Below are 26,095 nucleotides of genomic sequence, written 5' to 3'. Positions count from 1 at the left end.
TAGATCAACTGTGTCTGGAAACCCTGCTGCTAAGGCTGAAGTCCACCATTACCTGAAATCCCTGAGCTAGGTGCAAAATGGAGGGCTCCCTTTGTCTGCTAGACTTCCTCTTCTTGGCTTGCCGTAGTCCAGATCCCACACCCTCTACCTTGGGGAAAGTCACATAGCCCCTAGGGAAATTACAGGTCCAACCCCTTTCTTCCTTATAAGAACCCCTTCAGCAAGCACCTGGGGTTCCTGAAATACCTCTCAGTGTTAATAAGGTATCCCAGTACTTGAAATGAGCTCTGTCCACCCTGGATATTCCTATCACTTTCCCAAAGTTCTATAACCCTCCTTCACTCCAAATAAAATTGATCCGACTCTCTGAAGCTGAGCCCAGAGTGTCATCATTTCCCTCCATACTTGTGGGACTTCCTAACTCTCTCTCTCTCTCTCCCTGTTCCATTTGCCCCCCTAGACTGATTTTGGCAACGATCCCCTGGGGCTGGGAGGGTCACAACTAAGTACCGTTCCAGGGCCTTTCATAACAAAATCAGAAATGTTTAGTTCTTACTCAGTAACAATCAATTCAGAACAGCTGTCGTCCATGGGATCTATGTGCATTTCTAACCCAAAAGGTAAGTTGACACAATAGTCTCTCTGGCTATTGCCCACACCCTCCTCATAAAGTTGCTTCCTCAACAGAGATCTCTAGTTTTGGGGGGTGGAGTGGGGGGTATGCTAGAGATACCCAAGAGAGGCTCATGTCTCCAGAGACTCCAGTTTTGGGTGATGATGTATTGTCACACATGCCCATGGGAGCTACACACTGACTTGGCCCTTGTTGAACTCCAGAGACAACGGTGACCTGACCTTAATATAAAGGAAAGTCACTGTTCTGAGATGGCAGAACTGCATTTGAGTATCACAGCTCACAGAAAAGCTGCTGTTCTCATTCCAGCTCTGAGGTGAATAAGAAGCTTGCTCCATTCCGGTGAGGTCTGACTAAAGGGTTGTATCCTTTGATCTGGAGCAGCGCTGTAGAACAAGATGTGCCAAAGGAAAAAGGGAGCGTCACCAGCCTATGATTATTTAAATTTGTCAGAACATCTGGAGCATCAGCTGGTCTACCTGGTGCCCTTAGATCGCTCACTGCTGTTCTTTGATAAATGAACCCTTATTGCTTCTACTGAGCTTCCCTGCATGCTGTAGAATGGTAGTTGTTTTTCCTGTATGGCAGTATTTTAACACAAAGTGTCTCTGTCTCCAGTGTTCAGTGGAGTTACGGCTGCCCTCTCCAATAACCTGGAAAGTGAATTTCAGATATGCATATAATGAAAACCAGATCATCACAAACACAGTCTCCAGGTTCTATAAATGAAGTCTGGCCATTTTCGAATGATGAACTACTTAGAGCTCATATGTATTTCATGGCCTTTACAGTATACAATTTAAAACTCATAAAATGACGTAAAAGGGGGGTGGGGTGGGGCGGTGTCTATAGCCCCAGCTCAGAGGTTCATGCTTCAACTGCATGCACACTCTGTGAGAAATCTGATCTGAGGACTTTGAGTTTGAGTTTAGCACTTAGAGCCCTGGGATACTGTGTCCTGCTACCTCCCCTAAGGTGCTGTCTGTATGCTTCTCCTTGAGGAAACACACAAATCATAGCCCCTGCCCCTCCCCCATTTCTTTGAGCTCCAGGCTTTGAATACAGAACTCCTCTTGGTTCTGAAGTTTTAAATTATCAAGGCACATGGAGTGACTTATCTGGCTTCTAATTTCCTGTGTCCTCAAGAGTAGACCCTCACTTCACCTCAATGGGCCCCAGCATTCTCATTAATTAAATGAGAACACCAGGAAACATCGGTGGCTTGTAAATTGTTTTAGAGCAAAGCTCCATGAGACTCTGAGGAAGAAACACGAGGCTAAATGTTGTAGTTTCAACCTGAGGTGAATGGCATGGTCTTTTTCTTCCATTTAAACTCGGGGACAGATACATTTTAACTGGTTTGAATTCCAAAAATATGAGCTTTTGCATCACAATGTGAACAGTTGGAAAAGTCTGTGCCCCACAATTTCTGTAGCATCTTCGAGATTAGATTAAAAAAAATTTAAACACTAAGATTAGCAATCAGACCACTAAAATCTAATTACAACCCTCCTCTTGCAAATAATGATTCCTCTTTAGGCCTTCATTGTCATCTACGAATCTATAAATGTGAGGAATTGATGACAATGATTTTCAGGTTCCTCATGCTTTGGAAAGCTTTGTCTGTTCCCCTTCATCCAACTTTCCTAAGTAGCTAATCACTTAGAAGCTGTCTCACATGGATGAATACCTGGGATTTAAAGAGGGATAGACTGCAGCAGTTGTTCCTTTGTTTTACATCCTGGCATTTTGTATTGTGACTAGAGGCATTTCAAGAATGGAAAGAAAACAAAAAACAGATAAGGAGAGAATTTGATCAGTAGAAACATAAAATTTAAATATAGTGTCATTGCAAAACTCTTTTATTTGCTCAAGGGGAGATTCAAGAAAATGCTGAGGGGGTGATAAAAGACTGAGTCAGAGGAGGGTTACCCCAACCCATTGCACTCTTTCTTGCTTCCAGCCTAGATCTAGACTGCTGACCTAGCCAAACAAGCTAGGGGATTTCCTTTCTGTCAGCTTCCTTCCACCTGAGTCATGCCAAATCATCTTTCCCTAACCTTTGGTTTGTCTAGCTCCCTGAGCTTTGTGCCAGAGTAATGGGCAGGACAGTCTCACCCTGCTTCTTTACAGCAGCTTCCTTTAACGAGTCATTGCCACTGTGTCCTTGGGCAACATTCTTAGGAAGTATGACAGGAATCAAACGGTATCCAAAACTGTGATAACCTGCTCACTTTCAACCATCAGCACTCCCCTCCTGCAACTTCAAGGACAAGGGGATTGTTCTGGCCCCAGATGGAAATGTAGCCTTTACAGAGAGGAGGTTCAAGAGCCTTCAGAGGAGTACTGGAGGTGCTCAAGGGTTACGTGCTGCCTCAGCAAAGGCGGCATGCTTGGTGAGAGGAAACTGGAACAATGGCTTCCATTCACCATGTCTCCTCATATCCCACCGTGACTGGCATTTACAATTAGGCGTTAAGGCCACAGAGGTCTTTTCAAAGATATCTCTTTTCTAATTAATTTATTTTTGTTTCTTTTTTGCTTTAGGATCTGATCCTTGAAAAAAAATACGCCTTAGAGTATATTTCTTGTATCTGGAAACTTCCTTTAAAAAAAAAAAACAAAACAAAACAAAACTTTTTATTGATTCTTTGTGAGTTTTACATCATGCACCCCAGGCCCGCTCATTCCCTCCTATGTCCACCTGTCTCCCTTGCAACCTTCCACTCAAAATAAGATACACACACAAACAAAACCCAAATCAAAACAAAACAAAAACCACCAACAGTCTATCCCTCTGTCCACACATCTTCACTTATATGTTCATTGCAATGAGTCATTCCTCTGTGACGCCATCAATATCGGATCCTCATCGGGAACCCTCCCAGTTATCCTGTTGTTGCCCTGTGTCATGGAGATACTGCAGCTTTGGATCAACAGGACTGGTTCTTTCACGAGCCTCAACTGTTCGTAGATGATATAAATTTTGGGGTAGGCCAACACAGAGCCCCTATCTGCACCTGGGTAGTAGCTGAGCTACTCAGTGTGCTGGCTCTTCTTTATCCACACGGCCAGTGCGAGCCCTCCAGCCCTGATTTGGGTAGGCCACTCAAATGCTGCCATTGGCAGGGAGCAGGGTCAGCTCTGGCTGTCATGCCCTTGGGGCTGACCCACCCACGTCTGCGCCTCCAGTGGCAGCTCTGCTGCACACCCAAGGTGTGGGAGCCACTCTCCCACGTGCTGCGGCCTGCTAAGGGCTCTCCCATGTACATGCCCTTGTCCTCCCTCTGGCCTTCACCTCTGGCCTTCACCATCAGGGCCAGCTCCACTGCTGTTTCCCAAAGAAGGTGCAGGGTCAGCTCCTGCTACTGCCAATGAGGAGGCAGGATTAGCTCTCCCACTCTCATGCCCTCCAAGCCAGCTCTCACCAGCTCTCGCCTTCGGGTGGCTCATCTGTGTCCCCTCCGCCAGGGCCAGCTCTATTGTGTGACCCAGGCGAGGTGCAGGGCCTACTCTCCTGCTCTCCCCGGGGTATCTGTAAACTTCCAAATGATCTCCTTTTTTGCATATGACATACCTTTTACTTCTTGCTATGGGAGATAGAATGTGAGAATTTTCTTATTTACTTTTTTATACACTTGTTTATTTTATGTGTATGCATGTATGTCTGAGTGTATACATACATACCATGTACATGAACGGAGGCAAATAAAACACTTATCTTTGTTCTATGTGTATCAGTGTCTTGCCTACATGAATACATAAGCACCATGTGTATTTCTGGTACTCAGAGAGGCCAGGAGAAGGTATCAGACCTCCTAGAACTGGAGTTATGGTTACTTTGTGAGCTGTTAGGTAAACTGCTGGGCAGTAAATATTTAACAAAACTTGTCTCTGAGAGAGAAGTAGCTCAGTGGAGCTTGGTGATATTAATTACAAGTAAAACACATTGATTAATTTCTTTCCCTTACAGGTTTCTCAAAATGGCCTTGTGAAATTTTTGTGACATTTTTCTTTTTTTCAAGATTGTTCTTGGGCACTGACATTTTAAAATGGGAAATTACCATGCTGGTTTTCTTATAATCTCTTAGTCTTAAAATTGCATTTTGAGGCTAGGGATATAGCTCATTTGTTAGGGTGCTTGTCTATCATGAAATGAAGCCTTAACTTTGATATCCCACATGGGATAAAGCAGATGTGACACGTATCTGTAATCTCAATATTCAGGGGCTTGAGATAGGAAGATCAGAAATTCAAGGTCATCCTTGACCACGTCACAGATTTGAGGTTTGGGTTCCATGAGACCCTGTCTCAAAAAACAAAATTGTCTGGCTTTGTAAGTATCTCATTAATTAAGGTCACTTTCTGTCCTTGATGAGGATCTGGGTTTGGTAACGAGCACTCACATGACAACACAGAACCATCTATAACTAGTTCTAGGGGGTCTGATACTCTCTCTTGGTCTCTGTGCATAAAGGAATGTACCTGGTGCACATGTATGCATGTTGGCTAGACAGTCACACACATAATATAGAGACAGATATTTTAATTATCTTTGTTCATGCACATGATACATAAACATACTCAGACACACACATACACGTAAAAATAAGCAAATGTAAAAAATTGCCTTGGGAGACTTATGGCTTATTTTAAACTCCGCTTTTAGATATTACAACTACTCTCTATTATCAGTTTTACCTGCAGTATTGCTAGAACATTGCAAGAATAAGGTCTAAAGTTTGGGGGGCCAAGTGTTAAATAGTGAAAAAGAATCTTTTTTTTTTTTTTTTTTACTAATTTTGTTTTAATTTAGGGATTAAATTCTCTACTAAAAATTGGAGCTTAGCAGAAATATTATGCTACAAGAAATCAACAACACACAGGGGAGAAAAGAACCAAAAATATACTTAGGGGATTTATTTATAAAACCTATTCCTCTTTAATGATTGCAGAAGGACGTCGATAGCCTCATGAAATATTCTATTTCATAAGTAAACAATCTGGAAATAATGTAAAGTCTTCCGTGGAATGCTGGACATCCTGTTGCTTGTGTTTGTTTAGAAGAAAAAAAGCACTCCTTGTTAGGAGGCCTTGGTCCACAGGGTTTCAGGATAGTTCCTGGCACTGATGGTTTCTGTCCCAGCATAGTGTCTATAGTGCTTGCTGGCAGCAGGCTCTAAGCTGATAGGACGAGCTTGGAGAGACCACTGGTGCAGAAAGCCAGGTTGGAAAAGAGAACTTGTTTAGGGTTCTCTGCACCAATGCACACCTCAGCTCCCACTCCAGACGCTGGTACTGAAAGGACCTCAGCAACCATGTTTGTTGTTTGTTTGTTTGAAAGGGTGAGGTCCAATGAGTGACCTTTCTCCTAACTCATGTTTTCCCACGGTGCTCCTCCTTTTCACTGATGGTCGTCCAGTACAAGGGGCCTTCAACTTCTCTCCCTCCCTAGTTAACCTGTAAGAACATGCTGATTGCCTGTAGACATTCTTTCCATGTACTCTTCAGCCCTCCTTGATTTTCAGCCCTTCCTACATTTGCCCTCTCTTGTCATAAACCACAATTCTTTTCCCTTGACATTTTATTTTAATACCATCCGTGTGAGACAATGGGTATAAGGTAAGAAGACAGCAGGTGATTGCCGCTGAGATTAGAAGGAGCAAGACAAAGCCTTAGGGTAACCGTAGGGAGCAGAGAATGAGTAGGTATTGTGAGTATGTATTGTTGACATGGGCGTGGCTATTGCCATGTCGAGGACACCAATGCCCTCAGCCCCATAGGACTAGCAAAGTCTTTCCTGGATGATGCTCAGACGGATGACAATTTTTTTTGGGGGGCGGGGTGCTTGGTGCAAGTGAGTGACTAGTCTCCAAATCTTGCTGCTGCAGCATCCTTCCAGCCTACAGCTGCTCACTTACAGGCCTACTGAGACTATTGAGACTAGCTAGGCCTTTCCCCTATGCTGTACATAGTAAAAATGCTTGAGGTTCCCCATTGAAGCAGTAGTAGGGGCCACTCTAACAGTCCTCAGCTTTTCTGTATAATGTGTCTGTGGTTATTTTTCCCCATGCAATGCTTAGTCAGAGTCCCAGGACCTAGCCTGTGAGGAGCACAGTGGGCAATCTTAATGTATTTCATTTGGTTTGTTTGTTTGGGGCCTGACTATGTAGCCCAGAGTGGCCTGGCTTTGGACATTTTTGTTTGTTTGTTTGTTTGTTTGTTTGTTTGATTTGCTTGTTTTTTGAGAAAAGAGTTTTTCTGTGTAGCCTCCACTGTTCTGGTAGTCATCTGTAGACCAGGCTGGTCCCATACTCACAGATCTGTCTGCCTCTGCTTGTGGAGTGCTGATATCAATAACTTGGCCTTGGACTCGTAACCCTTCTGCCTTTCTTTCCCAGGCTAAGATGATAGGCTGAAGCTACTATGCCCAACAAATATCAGTTTTCTGGTGTATGTTGAATGCACATTTTCACAGATGCATTATACAAGGATGTATATTATTATTATTATTATTATACCATGATGTTTAATAAAATGAGATTAAAGGCCATTTTTAATAAGATTAGGATGAGCAGGCTAAAGTATAATCAAGTCATCTAGGGAGATGGAGTTTAGAAGAGGTTCTCTTTCAGACACTGTATTGATTGCCTAGAAGAAGCACGGGAAACAGAACTTCTAAGTGTTGGACATGTATATGCTTACGTAAGTGTGCACACAGGTAAAATCCACGAAGCTTTCCATATACGATCCAGTCCTCCACCACAAGAAGCTGTATCACAATAAACAGCAAATAAGAATGTAAACATGCAAAGAGCTGTTGATCAAAATTTCCTCTGGACAAGCAATGGTTGCTGTGCAATAATGATGCCACTAGCAGAAGAGAACCCTTAAACTAGGAAAAACAGAGTCTGAGACCAATAACAAAGCTGGAGACCAGCTGGTTGGCACCACTTTCTAGCAATTCTGTGGTGTAGTGATGACCAGTGATTGCCAGCAGTAGAGAGGGAGAGGACAGCAGACACCTTTGTCCAGGGATGTTACTTAGATGCACTTGTAGCATTCTGTCCCATTCTAAATTCATAAATTAGAGTTCTGGTAGATACATCTCTTTACAGCCAGAATGGATTCATCAAACCAGTTTTTCTGAGTCAGCTTCCCACTTTATTAGGCAGTCATCAAAGATGTCAGGTAGCTGGGCTAATTATAAAGTTCCTGAGCCTATAATATCCCCACACGCCTAAGGGCCCCAGTGTCCTGTCAGACATCTTATGGTAAGTGCTGAAAGTAGACATTCTTAGGAGGAACTGTGAAGAATAAGGTAGGTTGGAACTAGACGCAGAGCCCATCTATCCATCACTCTAGGATAGGGCCTTACATTGCTATTATAACTCTTCATATCCCCATTCTTGCCTTTCTAAAGCAATATTGCTACAGATACAGACACTAGACATGCTTCAAAAACACTTACTGCTTAACATTTCATGAGTTCGTGTTGCCCATTAAAAGGAATACAGAAGCAAGACCTGAAGATAGGTGTAAATGGACCCTATTTCAAAATGTTTAAAATGCAATGGTTATAAGGTGATATTTTTAAAAGACATCAACAAACACCATCTTTTAAAGGACTGTGAGTGCATTTAATATGTGTTTGTAATTGCCTCTTATTGATTTTCTCTAGCTACCTCATTTAGAGGATTCATATTTAAAATGAATATATTTTCTTTTAATATATATTTATTTGAAAATATGTTTAAAATACGTACCTACATAACATAGAGCAAGAACAACAACAACAAATGAAAACAAAATAAGAAATTGCCAATTGAAGGTCTCAGAAAATAAACCTGATATGAGTACACCTCAAGTTTCTGAGAAGTCAAGTCTCCACAGAGAGGGATGTAAAAGTTCCCATAATGTTTTTCTTCAAACCACTGTGGGGGAGACCAGTGAACACAGGTAGAGCAATGCACATTTATATTCTTTCTCATACTGATGTTTTATTGTTTTATTTTTTGCTGTACTGGAAATGTGTGCTTCTTACTAGCAACAGCAATATTTAAAGTCCCTTGTGCTTGAGCTTCATAAAGCAGCCCCAACGTATTTTATTTTATTGCCAGCACAGACCTCATCGTTTGTAGACAATAGCGTGAAAATGTCCTCGTCATTTACTTGGTAGGTAATGGTATATATGTAGTCATTCCAGACATATTTGCTGACTGGCTGCAGGTAAATACATTTCTGAAGGTTACTGCAAGATGTGCCTAAAATGGGAGATACAGAGTCATTTACATATAAAAAGGTGATGGACGTTTGTGAGAATAATTGTCTCAAATTTCATGCCCTCTGGAGAAGCCACAGTTATTTTTGAAACAGAGACTAGTCATTTAAATAACCTTTAAAACTCTTTTACGGGAAGACACTCTGAAAAGTATGTAAGAAGCTAATCAAAAGGAACCTATATGTAATATATTGCTGCTCAAGTACAAAAATAGAAACAAAAAGTCATCATAATTTTATTTAGTTGGGACCATTAGCTCTCTGAAGCTCTTATAGTACAGACATCTCTGCTGTCATGTAACAGCAGAAAGTTCCACGTGGGACAGAATGCGTGCTGAAGAGACGTCAGTGCTGCTTCCAACACGGGAAACCTCGAGCCTAAACAGAACTGTAATCAGACTCTGAACCATCAGATGTCTAACAGCTTGGTGATTACAGAATTTAACCAGTGATGCCACAGGGTGGTGAGGGTGGGCCTGAGCTGAGGTCTTCCAGATAAGATTAGACTCTATGGAGTCTAATGGAGAGCTAGCATGCACACACTCTCTCTCTCTCTCTATCTCTTTCCTTCTCTCCCTCTCTCCCTCCCTTCCTCCATCCCTCCCTTTTTTCTATCTTCCCTCTGTCTCTTTCAGTGTTTTCTCATCCTAGTGAGGTAATTTATGTTTATAAACATACACCACTGCAATTCTATGGCCTTTAAGACCATGTAATAGGAATTGTATAAGAAGAGTAAAGAACAATATGAATTAGCAGCTTATTCAGCTCATAGATGAGGCAGAGAACTCAGTGTGAAATGTAAATGTTCTTGCAAAAGAAGCATTACCTCTTTATCTTCTCATGATGAATATTGGCACACGCATCCAACGCTTTTGAGAAGTCTTTATGCTGATGTGCCTCCTTGTTCTTTATCAGTGTGGCAGAATATTGCCCAGCCTTTCTCTACACAACACTCTCACTGACATGGATATAGAGATCTGTGGAAAAGGTTGAAAATCACCAGCAATCAAGGTGAAAGAAAACTCGCCACTCACATGTTTGTTTGTTTGTTTCTAACAGTAGAATTTTTATAAATAATGAAATAGTACAAACATTTCCTCAGGAAATAAAACTTTACCCTCAATATGAATTTACTGTGTATGCTGTGCCTAAGGTATACTGATTTAAGATTTTTAAAAGTAGATAGTGTTTGAGAGTTGTTTTTATCTGAACCTAACTTTGTAAAAATAGCATTTTAATATTATTGAAATAAAAAAGAACATGTATTACCTGAAATATACTTTTAAATGTATTTTTTAAATGCAGTGGAGCCTTTCCTCTCTCCACTGAACCCTTGCCCCAGATGCATTCCTCCTGCATTTCATTTCAGCCAAGAACAGGCTTCCCAGAGTCATCAACCAAACAAGGCAGATCAAGTTTCAGTAAGACTAGTCACAAAACGTTATTTCAAGGCTGGATGAAGAAACCCAGTAGGAGGAAAGGGTCCCAAGAGCAGGCAAAAGGTCAGAGACACCTCCAATCCCACTCTTTAGAGTCCCACAAAAAAATACAAACTAAATAACCGCAACATGTCTGCAGAGGAGCTAGGACAGAGCCATGCAGGTTCCATAGGAGCCCCGTAAGCCCTGCTTAGTTGGTTCTGTGGGCTGTGTTCTCCTGATGTCCTCAGGCTTCTACAATCCTTCCCCCTCTCTAGCTCTGCCGAATGTTTTACTGTGGGTCTCTGCATCTGCTTCCACAAACTCCCAGAGGGTAACGACAGGTCTAGGCACCTGTTAGGAATATAACAGAACATCATTAGAAATCATCTAATTGACTTTTTTTTTTTTTTTTTTTTTTTTACAGTTGTGTTTGGTTCTACTCTAGGTCTCTGGGCCATTCAGCTTCCAGTTCCTGGCTATCTAGGTAGTGTCTGACACAGGCACCTTCTCATGGCTTGGGCCTCAACTTAGACCAGTTGTTGGTTGGCTGCTCCCACAAAGTCTGAGCCACCTTTGCCCCAGCACATCGTTACAGGCAGAACAAGTTGTGGGTTGAAGGTTTTGTGGCTGAGTGAGTGTCCCAGTTCCACCACTAAAGTCTTTCTGGTTGCAGAAGACTGCTGATCAGGCTTCATAATCTCCATTATTAGGGGCCTTTATGAAGGCCACCCTCATAGGTTTCAGGAAGTTTCCTCTGTAGTAGGTTTCCACATCGCTCCGCAAATGCGATTTCAGTCATCTCTTTCCATACTCGTTCCTCCTTTCCCACCTGATTCCCTATGTCCATGTCCTTACCTGTCTGTCTCCAGTCCACCCTCAGATTCTACTCTATTTCCCTTTCTCAGAATAATCCATGCATCTTCCTCCTTATTACCTACTCTCTGCATCTGTGGGTCATAGCTACTTTATTCATAATAGCCAGAAACTAGAAACAACCTAGATATCTCTCAATTGAAGAAAGAAAATGTGGTGTATTACATAGCGTCTGTTCTTTTTCTTTTTCTTTTTCTTTTTTTCTTTTAGGAAAATAGAGGAGGAATGGATCTAGAGGAAGAGGAAATGGGAGGATGGACTAGGAAGAGAGGAGGGAGGGTCAACTGTGGTCAGGATATAATATATGAGAGAAGAATAAAATAATTAAAATAAAATACAACTAGAAAAAAAATGACAACATGAAATTTGCATGCAAATGGATGGAAGTAGAAAAAAATTATCCTGAGTGAGGCAACACAGACACAGAAAGACATACATGACATGTACTCATTTTAAATGGATACTATCTGTTAAGTAAAGGAAAATCACACTACAGTCCACAGACTCTGAAATACATTTTAAATCAAGACACTTCAATAAAAGTTTTAAAAATGTCTTATCTCTCAACATATCATTTCCTGACATAAGATCCTCAAAAAGAACATTATTCTACAGTCAACAGTTATTACTTAAATACATATAGCATCTATAATTTTCAAAGAGCATGCCTGCAATGTTCTATAAATAAGTAAAATTTTTTTAGACCAAGATGAAAACACAAGAGCACATGACTTGGTAAAGGCATAGTTGAGCTTTTACACTGTCATTTAGAGTCTGGCACACCTTCTTCCAGACAGCAGGATTTTCCAGATGACATGGTCTTTACCATATTTTTAAAATGAGAAAGAAAGCTGTTTCATCATCCACAAGAATTCAATAAGCACAGACCTTTCCCAGTAAACACTGAAAGCAGGGAAGGGACAGCCATCATCCTCGGGAACTAAAATAACAGCAAGTGCCTTGGCTAAACAAAGGGGAATTGAGTTGGTGCCACTTATTTTAGAAAATTTGTGTCATGCTGAACTAGGATGAGGACAGATAATTGCTACCAATGAAAAGTCAATATGTGACCAACGTTTTGGCACTGTGCTCTTAGCAAAGCAGGAGTGTCATTCATGGGAGGAGAACTATAGAATGGAGCTGCAGGCATATTCTGAGCCTCTTTGTCCTGGCTTCCACACCTTAGTGACTAACCTGATCTCAGCAAACACACCCTGAATTTTCTCCAGACAGGTTTTCTAGTCATTGATTTCTACACAGGACTATGGAGTGAGAGGAAATAACCCAGGCACGCTCTTGGCTAAAACTGGAAACAACAGCCAAGGGAGAAACTGATGAAGTAAACACTTACTCACATCCTGCTGTGGAAAAGGAAGGCACAGCTCAGGGACAGAGCAGCAAAGTACCAATAGATATGACGTCAGAGTGTGTCATGGCAAGGTCAAGGTGGATGTTCCTTTTCAGCTGGGTGTAGACAGGTGAGATAGACTCTACTTCCTGTCTGCCATTTGATCCTGGTCAAAACTTTATTTATAACTAATGTCTTTAACCTTTCCTGGAAACTTTTTAAGATTACTTCTTATATTTTCTGAGCTTAAAAACAAAAGTTGATTGAATAGTAAGCAAAGCACTTGTTGCCTGGAGGAAGGAGCTGGTGTGTGTGTGTGTGTTTGTGAGTCTGAGTCTGTGGTATGTGTGTATTCCCTCTAAGAGTCACATTCCTCTAGTTTTAACTTTGCAATCAGCTCCTTCGGGCAAATTACAACTGTTCATCATCTTATTTCCCTATTAGTCAAATGAAGATGATATTGTTTGTCTCGCTTTACAGAAAGACAAGAAGAACCTAAAGAGATAATAGCTGTGAATATATTTTGAAGGAAAAAGTGCTGGGCAAATGCAATGATTACTGTGAAAAGGAAGCAACTCGGCTGGAAAACTGTAGGTTTAACGATCTGTATGGAACCTGAGAAATCAAGAGCAGCCTCTAATCTTGCAGATGGGAAAACTTTCTGTAAAGAATACTGAAATGATCAGATAATTCCCATAATTTTAGATAATGATAATAATTGTAGATCTTACTCTGGGCTGAGTGTACTGATGTTTCACATCCATTATCACAATTAATCTTTTCAGTGTCTCCATTAGAAGAAGAAGAGGATGAGAAAATAACCACCCAGGGCCACACTACTTAGTAAAGAGTAAGTTTTTGACTTCCACTGAAGGAGTTCCAATGCCAAAACTTATGCAGGGAACCACCTTGGATGACTAATATGAATTAAAACAAAAACAAAACAAAAAACCAAACCTTCATTCTGTCTTTGATCTGGAAGAAGGTGCCTCACCAACAGGTAGAAAGCAGAACTGCAAGTCCCTACAAAATGTCTGACACCTGAAGACTTTGCTGCTAAATGAACCTCATACCTTTGGTTTGCCTTCTGTTAATATCTTTAACAGATGCTGTGCTGTATAAATAGCGCTATTTTACCTATTTTCAATCTATAACTAACATAAAATATAAAGCATTGGAAATGGAAACACTCTAATAGTCAAATAGATTCTCATGCTTTTCCATGGGCAGGTATGATCCCTAACACTATACACTGAATAGATCTAGCCTCTGTGGCAACAGCACATTGTGGACATAATAAAGTATGACTTCATTTGAAAATCAGTGTATGTTGGAATTTACAGTGTCAACATTTGCCTTTGCCTGGAGGGTTTTCAGAAGTACTGTAGATGTGACCACCTTGTGTCTTAGGTTCATGAGAATATCCATAAGAGTTAATTGTAAATGCAACTTTTAGCCATCTCATTTAATTGTCATCTCAGAGGCTTATTGCTGAATCAACTCGCCCCTCTAGTTCTTTCTGAACTCTGGATGGATGGTTCAATTCAGCTGTTCTGGCTCAAACTCTTCTCCATGCTCATATAATGCCAGATTCACGGAACCCTCAGAGACCACCAGGAGGCTACTCGATACAATAGCAAGAGAGCTTTATTATGAGAGCGATCGAACTCAGGACCCAAGTCTCACTGACACAGCAGGAGAGAAGAGGGACCCCAAGCTCTGAGTGAACAGGATTTTTAAAGGGAAAGTCTATGAGCAGGGGGGTTTCCATGGCAGCAAGAAGGGGGCACAAGAATTGGGTGAAGTTTAGCAGGGCAAGGTTACCTTTTCTGAGACACACAATCACAATGGCTCAGGCAGATAATCACAATGGCTATTTTTCTAAACTACATCTGAAACATTGGGGAGAATTTTCCCACCTGATTTCCAATCAAGTCCCATTGATTATTGCCAGGGAGTTTGTCTCTATTTCTATAAAGCATTTATTCTGTATTATTTCCTGAAGGCTGTTGCTAGGAAAGTTAACTTTGTTCTCTGCCAAGCTTACATTCTGTGATATTTCCTGGTACCTGAATTCAGCTCCCAGTCAAGATGGCTCTTTACTTAGGCAAACTATACCCAGGCTAACTTAAATTCTTCACTCACTGATTTGATCTGGCTTCCCTTGGCTTCTTACTGAATTGTTGTGCTTGGCCTAAAACTAGCATTGGCAATTTGTTCTAATCTCCTGGCTCATTCTTATTCTGTGACAGTTCTGTCTTCACCTGTGTCTAGCTTGTTCTCCCTACAACCTGTCACAGTAAAACTGCCCTAGTATAAATTGCATTTGAATTCCATGAACTGAACTGCCATGGACTCAACTCTACTGCACTGTTCTTCAACTGACTCCCCACTACTGACTGAACTGAATTCCACGGAACTGCCTCACCTCTCTCTCTGTGCCTCTCTCTTTCTGAGATAGGGTTTCTCTGTGCTGTGTAGCCTCTGTTGTCCTGGAACTCACTCTGTAGACCAGGATGGCCTTGAAGTCACAGAGACCCTCCTGCCTCTGCCTCCTGAGTGGTGAGACTAAAGGTGTGCACCACCACGCCCAGTCCTTAAATAGTTACCTCACATCTCTTAAATAGCTTCTCTTTCCTGTGCAATCCTCTTGAGAGTTGGCATATTCTATTCAGTCAAATCTTTCTCTGATTGACTTTGCTGCCCCTCAATTAGACATTACTTTCAAGCATGCATGCTTACTTTTATTAACTAATCTTACTTTCTTGTTTGGAATTAAAGGTGTGTACTAAGGGCAAGTCGGTATTCCCACCAGATAATGCTGTAATCCAGGACGTGTCTGCATTCCAGTCATATTACATAGACTGAGAAGGTTTTTTGGATGTGATCCCTTGCCAGAGCAGCCATGTTGCTGGATTTAAATCCTTCTACAGTTGCCCTGTGTATCATGCACTACCATTGTGTGACGAGTGGATATGCTAGTGGAGCCTGGGCATGGAGCTTAACTCTAGGCCTTTAGATGGGGAAGGCTAATGGTTGAAGAGCCATACCCAAGGAATTACACTGATAGAGCCTCATTGGCACATGCCCCTGACTTCTATGATGAGGCTGTGAGCTGACTGTTCTGGATAATTAGAGACATGGGAATGTGGTGGTGCTCGGGCTCCTGGTGTGATTCTCTGACTCGACCCTTGTCATTCATTGGTGAGCTGTCACACTGCATATCACGGACGGAGGTCTACAGTCAACAGGATCCTGTGCACATGACAGACCAACACTCAAAAGTTTCCTTCTGTTTTCTGTCGCATTATTTTCCTTAGGGGAAAGCAACTGTTGTGTCGTTGCATCCTGAGGACACTTAGGAAACTCTGTGGGTCCATACTGAAAGAATTGAGCCCCAACCTCAGGCAGCATTAATTTGCCACCATGTTAGCAGACTTCAGGTGACTGTTATCAGAGCCACATCACATAGAAACCCTATGGGAAATTGAGCTGAACTGTTCCTCTAAGCCATCCTGAATTCTGGGCCCTATTCAACGTAATTCATTTTTATTGTTTTAAGCTTCTTGGTTCTAAAAGTAATTTGTTACACAGAAATAGGTTCAGCAGAACATTGAAAAATGCATATTTTAACCTTTGTACTCAATTTAGAGAGTATTTTTCAACCATAATTTGAGGACGAAAGCAGCTAAAATGGCAGGTTGGTATATTCTTTCAAAATGCAGTTCATGCCTATGTGTATCCACAAAGTATTACAGATCAGTAAATTATTGATCACGTTATAATGAAGTCATTACTATGGAACTTCTTCAACTTACCTTTTTTTTTTATTGTTTTTTTCTCTTACCAGTTTCTCCCTGAGGAGGATAGGAAGAGGATCAATTACTTAACTGATAAGAACTCTCCAGAGACAGACCTATAAGAAACAGATGCATTAGATAAAACTATTGGGCCTAGATTCCTCCAGAGAATTATCAAAAAGATGGCCTTTTCCCCTTTATTTTTCACCAGGCAAGTAGTGATTAACAAAACCTCATTCTTTCAGAGGGAAGACTAAAAGCAGTAAAAGATGGTTAACCTCACAAGCTGCCTGCTACAGCCCAGCCTACCAACAAAAGGTTTGTGCTAAGGCTCAGTCAGTCACAATCTGCACATGAAGCTAGAATCACCGACCACATGTGAAGGTTTTGGGTTGGCAGTTACTACCAACTGTGTAGTAAGTTACAGCTGATCCTCTGAGCTGTGTGGCGAGGTAAGCACACCTCCACCCATTGGCTGGGCCTTCTCCAGGGTTGCGTGGCCAGCCTTGTTCCATTTGTGAGGATCTAGACCAGTGTTCACTTCCTGGGGTCATGAGTATTCAAGATACATAGAGCTTTGTTTTCCTTTAAAGAATGCATTCTTGGGTGGATAACCTGGGCTACAGAGGAAACTAGGTCAGACTCAGCTACAGAGTAAACTCTGCCCCAAACAAGTGAACAAGGGCTTTGTTTCTGAACTTCTTCAGATGAGAAGTTGAGACAAAATGCTTTTTCGTAGGTTTGCTTGTTTTGATTTTTTTCCCCCTTTTGAGACAAGTTCTCTATTTTTTTTTTATAAGGTGGTCTTGAACTCCTGGCATTTCTCTTGCTTCAGCCTCTCAAGTACTGGCCTTATAGGTATGAGCTACCTTTCTCAGATTGCAAAATTCATTTTTATATGGGGTAAAGTTCTTTAAATTCATGAAAAATGCTCAACACTTCTCATAGATGAAAAGATGCCCAAACATATGTGTGTATGGGGGGGGGGTTGTCTCTGCAAACCACATCATGGCCAGCAGAGGTAATGATCCCCCAGAGGCAAGAAGGAAGTCCAGTTCAACAGGACTCAGTAACTGATGTTGGTTCAAACATCTAGAGTCTGACACTAAAGTTTACTTTTGGGTATATTTAAGTACTTTACAATTTTGAAAAAAAAAGTTTCCTGGTGCACAATAAAGCTGAAGGCATAACTGTATCAAAAATCTTTTCAACGTACATGCCATTTATTCCAAGAAAATGGGTTCTGTAAATATACTACATGCATTATCTTAAGGGCCTGAGGGAGAGTCTGTTATTGTCTCAGTCATACAGATAGAACAAAGGTCACTAGGCTATTAACCACCTCCGGTCTTATTAGTAAGGGAGCAGGAGGCAGGTGTGGCCTGGCTCTAAAGACAGTACAGAAGTCACCTAGGCTATTAGTCATCTCAATTCCCAGCCTTCGGAGTGGAAAACAGCTTATACATCCCTTTCTTTGAAGAGTAACTCTGTGTGTTTAACATTCTTGGTTTCTCTGGTGCTTATCTGTGAGCACAAGGACCTCTGTGCCTCCAGCACAAATTACACATGGTAAAAAGAATGGTATCGGTAAACAAAACAGGAGGCAAACAAGGTTTTTAAGCTAGAAATAATTAAAGAGGGTTTAAGATGATTCTTTTCTCAGGGAGTTCTAAAGCTTCCTCATAGGTTCATTCATTTACTTTTCTCACCATGGTGCCTATTCTGTTTTCTGCACTGAAAACAAAACTTCCCAATCCAAGATGTTATATTGACTATGCCTAAGGATTCATGGTACCTGACAGTTGCTCATAGCTCCTGGTGCTCTTCACGAACACACACGAACAATATAGCAGATTGTTCTAGGTTCAACTCCAAGTCTGTCATTTTTAGGAACAGACTCATGGCTGCTCCCAACATGGGGAACAGAGTGATTTTCCTGTTACCAAAGAGCGAGTGTGGAAAGGAGAGGTTGACTCCGGGGTGGGCAGTGTGGGAGATGAGGCCATGCAGCTCACATGTCTAACTCTTATCCAAATGAAATCTGAAGGAAAGAGAGAGAGAGAGAGAGAGAGAGAGAGAGAGAGAGAGAAATCACTTGAGTAGAAATTGCTTTATGTTTGGCTCATAAATTTCTGTAAAAATATAACACTGACTTTTAGCCAGATGTTATTTGTTAATATTAAATAAGAATTGACTTTTGGTTTTCAGGATGGTGAGTCAAATCTCAGGCCTCAAATACATTAAGCAATTACTCTATCCCTCAAGCACATATAGAATTGCAACACTATCTCCCTATAATTCTTATTGTATTTTCATTAACAATAGCTTCTCTTGGCAGGGTAGTGGTAGCACAAGCCTTTAGCCCCAGTACTTGGGAGGCAGAGGCATTCAGATCTCTACAAGTCTGAGGCCAGCCTATCCAACATAGCAAGTTCCAGGACAGCCAAGGCCATACAGAGAAACCCTGTCTCAAACCCTCCCCACCAAAAAAGCTTATTTTTTGGCTAATGTTTCAAAGGGAAAACATTTTTTTATTGATATACACTATTTATGTACGTATCTGTGCAATGTAAGGGTTTCATGTATGAACATATACTAGAAAAAGATTGCATCAAGCTTATTAACACGTTGGTCACTTCAAATTACCAGTGAGATTATGGAAAGAGCTTTAAACATTTATTCTAGCAGTTTTGAAGCATGCAGTGCTTATTAATTACTGATGCCATAGAACAGATCATTTTAACCTATGTCCCTAACTGAAACTCTGAACCTTTGTCAATTTGATTGGATGTAGAACCACCATGGATACACATGTCAGAATGTGTCTGTGAGGGTCTATCCAGGAAGTTTTAAATGAAAAATGAAGATCTAACCTGAATGTGGGAAGAACTTTCCTGTGATCTGAAATCCCAGACTTTAAAAAGGGAGAAGACAAGCTAAGAACCAGCACTCGGCTATCTCTGCTTCCTGTTTGAGAATGCAATGGGACCAGCTGCCTCAGTTCATACTGCTATGCTTCCCCACCATGATGGAGGATGTCCTCCCCCTCTTTTTTTTTCCATCTCTATTCTATTGCTATGAAGAGAACTATGACCAAAGCATCTGAAGAGTTGCCATAACCAAGGCGACTCTTACAAGAGAAATCATTTAATTGGGGCTTGCTTTGTCTGAGGCTTAGTGTATGATCATTATGGCAGTGAACATTGGGGTATGCAAGCAAGCATGAGGCTGGCAAAGTAGTTGAAATCTACATCCTGATCGTCAGCAGAAAAAAAAAGAGAAATAGAGACAGAGAAAAAGACAGGCAGGGGCAGGGAGGTGGAGGAAGAGAGGCAGAGAACATGAGAGACAGACTGGGCCTAGCATGGGCTTTTGAAACTTTAAAGCCCATCCTCAGTGACACACTTCCTTCAACAAGGCCACACCTGCTCCAACAATGCCATACCTTCTAACCCTTCTCAAATAGTGCCACTTTCTGGTGACTAAGAATTAATATATATGAGCCTATAGGGGTAATTTTTATTCAGATCACTGCATGCTTCAAATATGATCCAATTAATCTATCCCTCCCTTCAATTGCTTCTTGTCAGATAGCCATAGCAACAAGGACAGTGTCTGACACAGAATATGCTGGTCCCCAGTTCAATATTCCTCTCTCTTTTCCCACTTCAGTCTATGATGACCTATATTTTGCCTTGAATCTGTGAGATCAAGTCTTTCAGATTCCACATAAAAGTAGTATCATAGTGTTTTTCCTTCTCCATCTGACTTAATTTACTTACTGTTGAATCCATATTGTCACAAATTAAATAACCTTTTGAAAGTCTCTATAACAGTCTGCTAGGTGTATAGTTTCTTTATTCAGTTATTCCTCTGTTGTCAGATGATTAGATCTATTGAAAACTATGAGTAATAATGAAATGAACATAGAGGTATGGGCATGCTGATTTGAATTTTTTCAGACACATACCAGAAGTGAGATTGCTAGATATGCTTATTTATTTTGTGAGTTTGATATAAGTTTGGGTCATCTGGGAGGAGGAAACTTCAACTAAGAAAATTTCTCCATAATATTGGCATGAAGGCAAGTCTGGTGGGCATTGGCATTGATGTGGGAAGGTAGCAGGTAGTTCTGAGTTATGTGAAAATAGCAAGCTAAGTAAGTCACAGAAAGCAAACTAGTAAACTCCATTCTTCCGTGGTCTCTGCTTCAGTTCCTGTTTTCAGGTTCCTTCTCTGCTTGGGTTTCTGCCTTGGCTTCCCTCAGTGATTGGTTGTGACTGGGACTGTAAGATGAGATAAACTCTTTACTCTCCAAGTTGCTTTTAGTCATGATCTTTACTGTAGCAATAGAAAGCAAACTGGGATACTAGATCTACGTTAATTCTGTTGCATATATTTTCACACATATATAAATACATGCTCTGCTATGCATGTAAGTATACATACTGGCTTGAAATCTGTAGCGTATTAATATTAGAAGGAACTAAATGTAGGCTTACAGCTAGAAGAAACATTCACGTGGTGGAGCTATGAACTACTGCAATGGGACACAGTAGATAGCTCCCCGGGGACTCTTCCAACCTGAAAAAAGCCACCTGAAACCCAAAAGTAACTGTATGCTTTTAGCACCAAATTGAAGTTTTTTTCATGGGTACTTCCAGGAGGAAAGACATAGCTGAGTGTGCTTAATGTGCTGGCTTATGCCTGTAATCACTTGGGAGGTCAAGAGAGGAAGATCTTGAACAAAGCCAGCCTGGAGTACACTATAAGTTCAAGGTCAGCCAAGAATGAATAGTGTAACCCTGTTTCAATAAATAAATAAATAAAATCTCTCAAATAATTTATTTTTTGCTTTTTGGCTTCTCCAGATTGAGAATGGTCCTGTCATCAGGTTTATCAGGTTTATGTAAGAACATTTGTGAGTAATTTCTCTGTTATAGAATGTGGCTTTGTGTGCTGAGTATATGAGGAAGCAATGGAGTTGATTAAGACTCCATACTCATATCTGTCTATAGCAATAGTTATTTAAATGCACAGGTTAGGAACTTTAGAAGAATGTCTGCCTTGCTTGTGTATTTGAACCTTACATGTAGACTTTATTCATTGTTCAAAATTATGCCGAGTAAAAATAAGCCTAGAACTGGCCTGCACAATTCCAAGTGACAATGCCTTTACTTTATAACAAGAGCATATCTCATACTCTGACATGAAATCTTACCAGGACCAAAGCATTATTTGTCTTAGAACAACAACAACAAACCCACCTACCTACTATTAAGAAATGTTTGCTGTTTTGAAATGGTTCTACTTCATGGCACCTTCTCACCTTCTCATGCAGTTAACCGACTGCATGCTTTTGTTTAGACCATACCTCATTGATGCTCACTGGGCTAAAAGAGCACTGCCATTGCTGGTCTGTTAACTTATTTCGAATATTGAGGAATACTCAGAAGGTTTTTAAGAAATCTACTTTGTTGTTGTTGTCATTGCTTGGGAAATGCTGAAACTGAAGCACTCAGTAAAGGCTCAGTGTTTCACCTAAGACTTTGCAAAGAGCCTCCAAGTCAGAGCCAGTGAGTTAAGAATTCCATGTTGAATTAGAAATTAAAAATAGACACAGTAGTGAGAAATGTATTTAAGGCCCTGCCTACACTGCAGTTAGAATCATGTTCATGAGAATTAGGGATGATTCTTGCTAACCTGCTGTTAGCATAATTTCTCTGGCCAGAAAAGATATAAATATAAGACAGTTTTCTTGGCAATTATTTTTAAAACTTATGAACTTTCTTACTGCTGTAGATGCTGTTGTGGTTAGCAGACATTTTCCTCTTTGTTTCGAAAGAATTAAGTTGAAAAGAATATGAAGTAGTAACATTTTAAGTGTTATATGATATTTTAATATTGTCTTGACTCAATATATCTGAGCTTGTCATTCTCTGTTTTATATATAGAGTGCTTCAGTGCAATTTTTGTGAAATCATGAACGGTGCTTGCTCACGTTATAATACCATTATCCAGAACGATGTAACCCATCCACTCCATTCTGCACATATCCACATATGTACCATCTTGTGATATGTTCAATAGTAATAGAAATATGCAGTGAACATGGAAGTAGGAATTGTATGTCTCCCCATTTCCCATTTCATAAAGATTGAAACCATTCACAGAATAAAGCATGAGCCTGTTTTCCCATTGGATCTCAAGTCACCATTCTTCGTTAAAATGCCTGTTCTTACTATCCCAATACATTCTGCAGTGGAAAATTTATCGAATCCATTTGAATGCTGTAAGGTATGTTAGTGATTTTGATCCTTAAACAATCATAGGAACTTTTAGTACTTTCCAGTCACCAGACAAAAAAGGAACTATTTGGGAATGAGTTAATTCAGATATAAGTAACTTATATTCTCACTCATCATTTGTTTTCTTCAGTGGAGTAGTTTTCCAGACATCTTCTCCAAGGCTGAGAAACATTCTTCACCACATAATTATTAATCCTTTTTCTTTTTAATGCAGTTTTTTTTCTTCTGATTAAGTTGCAAGGTCTTAGTTAGGGTTACTATTGCTGTGATAAAGCACCGAAAGCAAGTTAGGGAGGGAAGCATTTATTTGTCTTATTCTTCCATGTCGCTGTCCATCTTCAAAGGAAGTCAGATCAGGAACTCAAAACAGTGCAGGAACTGATGCCATAAAGGAGGGCTGCTTCCTGGTTGCTCCCTTGGGTTTGCTCAGCCTGTTTTCCTTTAGAGAACTCAAGATAATCAGCCTGAGGTGGCCCCACCCACAGTGGGCCGGGCTTTTGCCCATCAATCATTAAGAAAATGCCCTACAGGCCTTCCTACAGACCAGTCTTGTGGAGGTATTTTCCCAGCTGAGGTTCCCTCCTCTCACATGACTTGCTTATGACAAGATTCCTACCACTCTCCAGGATGGTCATGCATAAGTTGTAGCCTTCCATTATTTTTGGTGTGTGTGTGTGCACGCATGTATGTGTGGGTGTGTATGTAAGTCATGCATATTCCTGTGAATGTGGAGGCTAGAGGTTGACACTGGGTGTTTTCCTCTTCTGCATTTCACTTACGTTGGAGACAGGCTCTCCTGTGAGAGATTCAGTTGGACTGTCTGACCAGCACATGTACTCTCCCATCTCTGTTCTTATCAGCATTTTTTCTATGGTGTTGGTGGGGACTGAACTTCTCTCTTCCTGCTTATAAAGCAAGCATTCTACTGACTGAGCCATCTGTCCAGTGCATCTACCATTTTTTAAAAACCATCTTTCTTAGCTCAGTTCATTAATTTCATTTTAGCTGATATTTGCTTTAGGACTCATTATCCCACTTACTTCCATTTTTCCTCATTTTTACCCCAAGTCTTTCTTTCTCATCTCAAAAGAAAAGTTCCCTTATTTTTTTTTCTCATGTTTCTTTTACTTTGTAATCTACAGGGTAAATCATGTTAATCTTGAATGATAAGCTTTGGAGCAAGGCTAAATACAAAATAGGGAATGGTCTGGTTTGTTTCTAAACTCTTAAAAAGTTCTCACTAGCTACTTTTTAAAAAATCTCTGCCTAACTCTAAATATCTCTTTAAGAAAAACCAGCTTTCCTTCAAATATCAGCATGAAGACAGTGGATAGACAGCCAAAAGTGGCTGTACATGCTTGTAGCCTCAGCTTCCCTAGAGGATGAGGCGGGAGGATCACCAGAGTCCTGCAATTCAAGGCCAACTTGTGCAAGAAAGCAAGATAAGTTTCAAAGCAACACAAAGGCTAAGGATCAAGGAGAAACCATATCAAGTGTTATTGTCTTTCTTTTTTATTTAGTGATTTCTATAGTATAACATTTCCTTCTTCCTCATTTTAAGGAGAGCATTTCAGTCATATTATAGTTTGGGTGGGTGTTAGGTGGCAGTGTCCACTCCTAACCTGCCTGAAGGGCAGCCTACTGTTCTCTCCACCAGAGCTCTTCTTCCTTCTTTTCCTTGCCTTTCAGTCACCAGAGTGGTTATTTAAAAATGCTTGTCATGCCCATGGCTTCAACACTCAACAAACACCATAGTGAGCATAAAATCTAATAAAGTCTATGGCTTACCAGCCCTGAAATTATGTGGCCCCATTACCCTCCAACCATATCTTACCCCTCTCTTCCCTAACTGCCCCGTAGACAGACTTAAGTGTCTGACACTCTTCACACGTGTCACCCCACTCCCCATCTCCCTGCAGATCTGTTCAGAGTTATATTCATATGTCAGTTCAATCTGGTTAGATTTAGGTAGACAGGTGGGGAAGAAGATAACTTACATGTAAACATCTGATCCAAAGAAAGAGAAACCTGTAAGTCATTAGCATAGAGTCAAGGCCAAAAAATCCCATGAGGGTAGTATGGGAATGGGTACAAAAATAAACTCAGAAACCTAGAAACGAAGGCAGCAAAAAGAAGGAGGGAGCAGAGAGCACTCTCAAGTACAACGATTGGCTGCACCCAGTGTGGGAACACCAAGGTCTGAGCACACTTAGGAGTGTCGAGACTGGGAGTGGTAGGGCTTTGCTGCCCTACTGCTTTGTTTCAGTGAAGAAAATGTGTTTCTGGTTGTCTGTTCTTAACTCATGAATTTCCCACAAGAACTTTTGAATGTGGTTGTGTAGTCTTGGAATAGTCTTACTGTGTGCCCCAGAAGCCCATAGTGATAATTTCTATGATTCTAAGCACACAGTAAGAAAGCCTCTGCAAAATGGTGGTGTCTCTTAAATGCTTTTACAAACATGAAATTGCTGCTTCTTGAGTGCTGGGATGTTAAACATAAAACAACAACAACAATAACAACAACAACAACAAAAAACAACTTTCAAAAATATTTTCGTTATTTGTATTTTTTCTTTTAAAAATGTATCTGTTTAGGACTGGATGTAAGAGGTTTCCTGAACCCATTAGTGTGCTGGCCCAGACTCCTGCCACTGTCATACTGAAGATGCTTTATATAATTTGCTCAGAAAATGAATTTTTGAGTATCAAACTGAAATACAGTTCACACAAGGGGATTTGAAGACACCAAGTCAATGAAAGCCAAAAAAGAGAGGGATGTATATAGCTCTTCACAATATGATGATTATGACTGGTATACATATTCTTAGAGCCAAAGTTATGACAGGAAGAGATCAAGGAGTTGTTCTTTTGATTACAATGATAGGCTTTCAAATCCTATTGTCTTAGAAATAGACCAACTGGAAGACCATGGCATAGCCAAAGTCATTCTGCCAATGATAGATTCAAATACTAAAATTGATCTTCAACATCTAATTTCAATTCAAGATCATGGTCCAAGTCCAAGCCCACGAAAGAAATGACGGCTAAATCTTGTTCTAGGTCTGTATCTCATACCAAAGCTAGAGGAACCTCCAATACATGTTATGAGTCTGGCTCAAGATATGAAAAGGAATCAAGGAAAAGAGAATCACCTAGATCCAAACCACAATAAAGATCACAGTCTAGGTCTACGTAAAAATCTAGGTCAAGCTCTTAGACTATAGTCTCAAATCCAGTGGCCACCTATAGTTCAAATTATGATACTTTCTAGGTATGTATCATTCATTTACTCCTAGTTTGTTATACTTAAATTATCAGGAATACAATGTTGCAATGATGCATAAAAAAGAGAAACAGACACATGTTAATTTTCTCTGTAGTGGCCAATGAGTATAATTAAAAGGAATACTGTTAAAAGTTACTTTTAAGAA

At 40.6% G+C, this 26,095-nt stretch overlaps 1 pseudogene; it reads left to right on the top strand.

Moving 5' to 3' along the window:
* LOC110560307 (serine/arginine-rich splicing factor 10-like) overlaps positions 1-25,881 on the top strand; it is a 36,392-nt pseudogene extending 10,511 nt beyond the window's left edge.
* Positions 25,882-26,095: the final 214 nt, after the last annotated feature.

Source organism: Meriones unguiculatus, chromosome 2 (assembly GCF_030254825.1).
Source record: "Meriones unguiculatus strain TT.TT164.6M chromosome 2, Bangor_MerUng_6.1, whole genome shotgun sequence".
NCBI lineage: Eukaryota > Metazoa > Chordata > Mammalia > Rodentia > Muridae > Meriones > Meriones unguiculatus.
The sequence above is the reverse complement of the archived record's forward strand: the minus strand, read 5'-3'. Positions and strand labels throughout refer to the sequence as shown.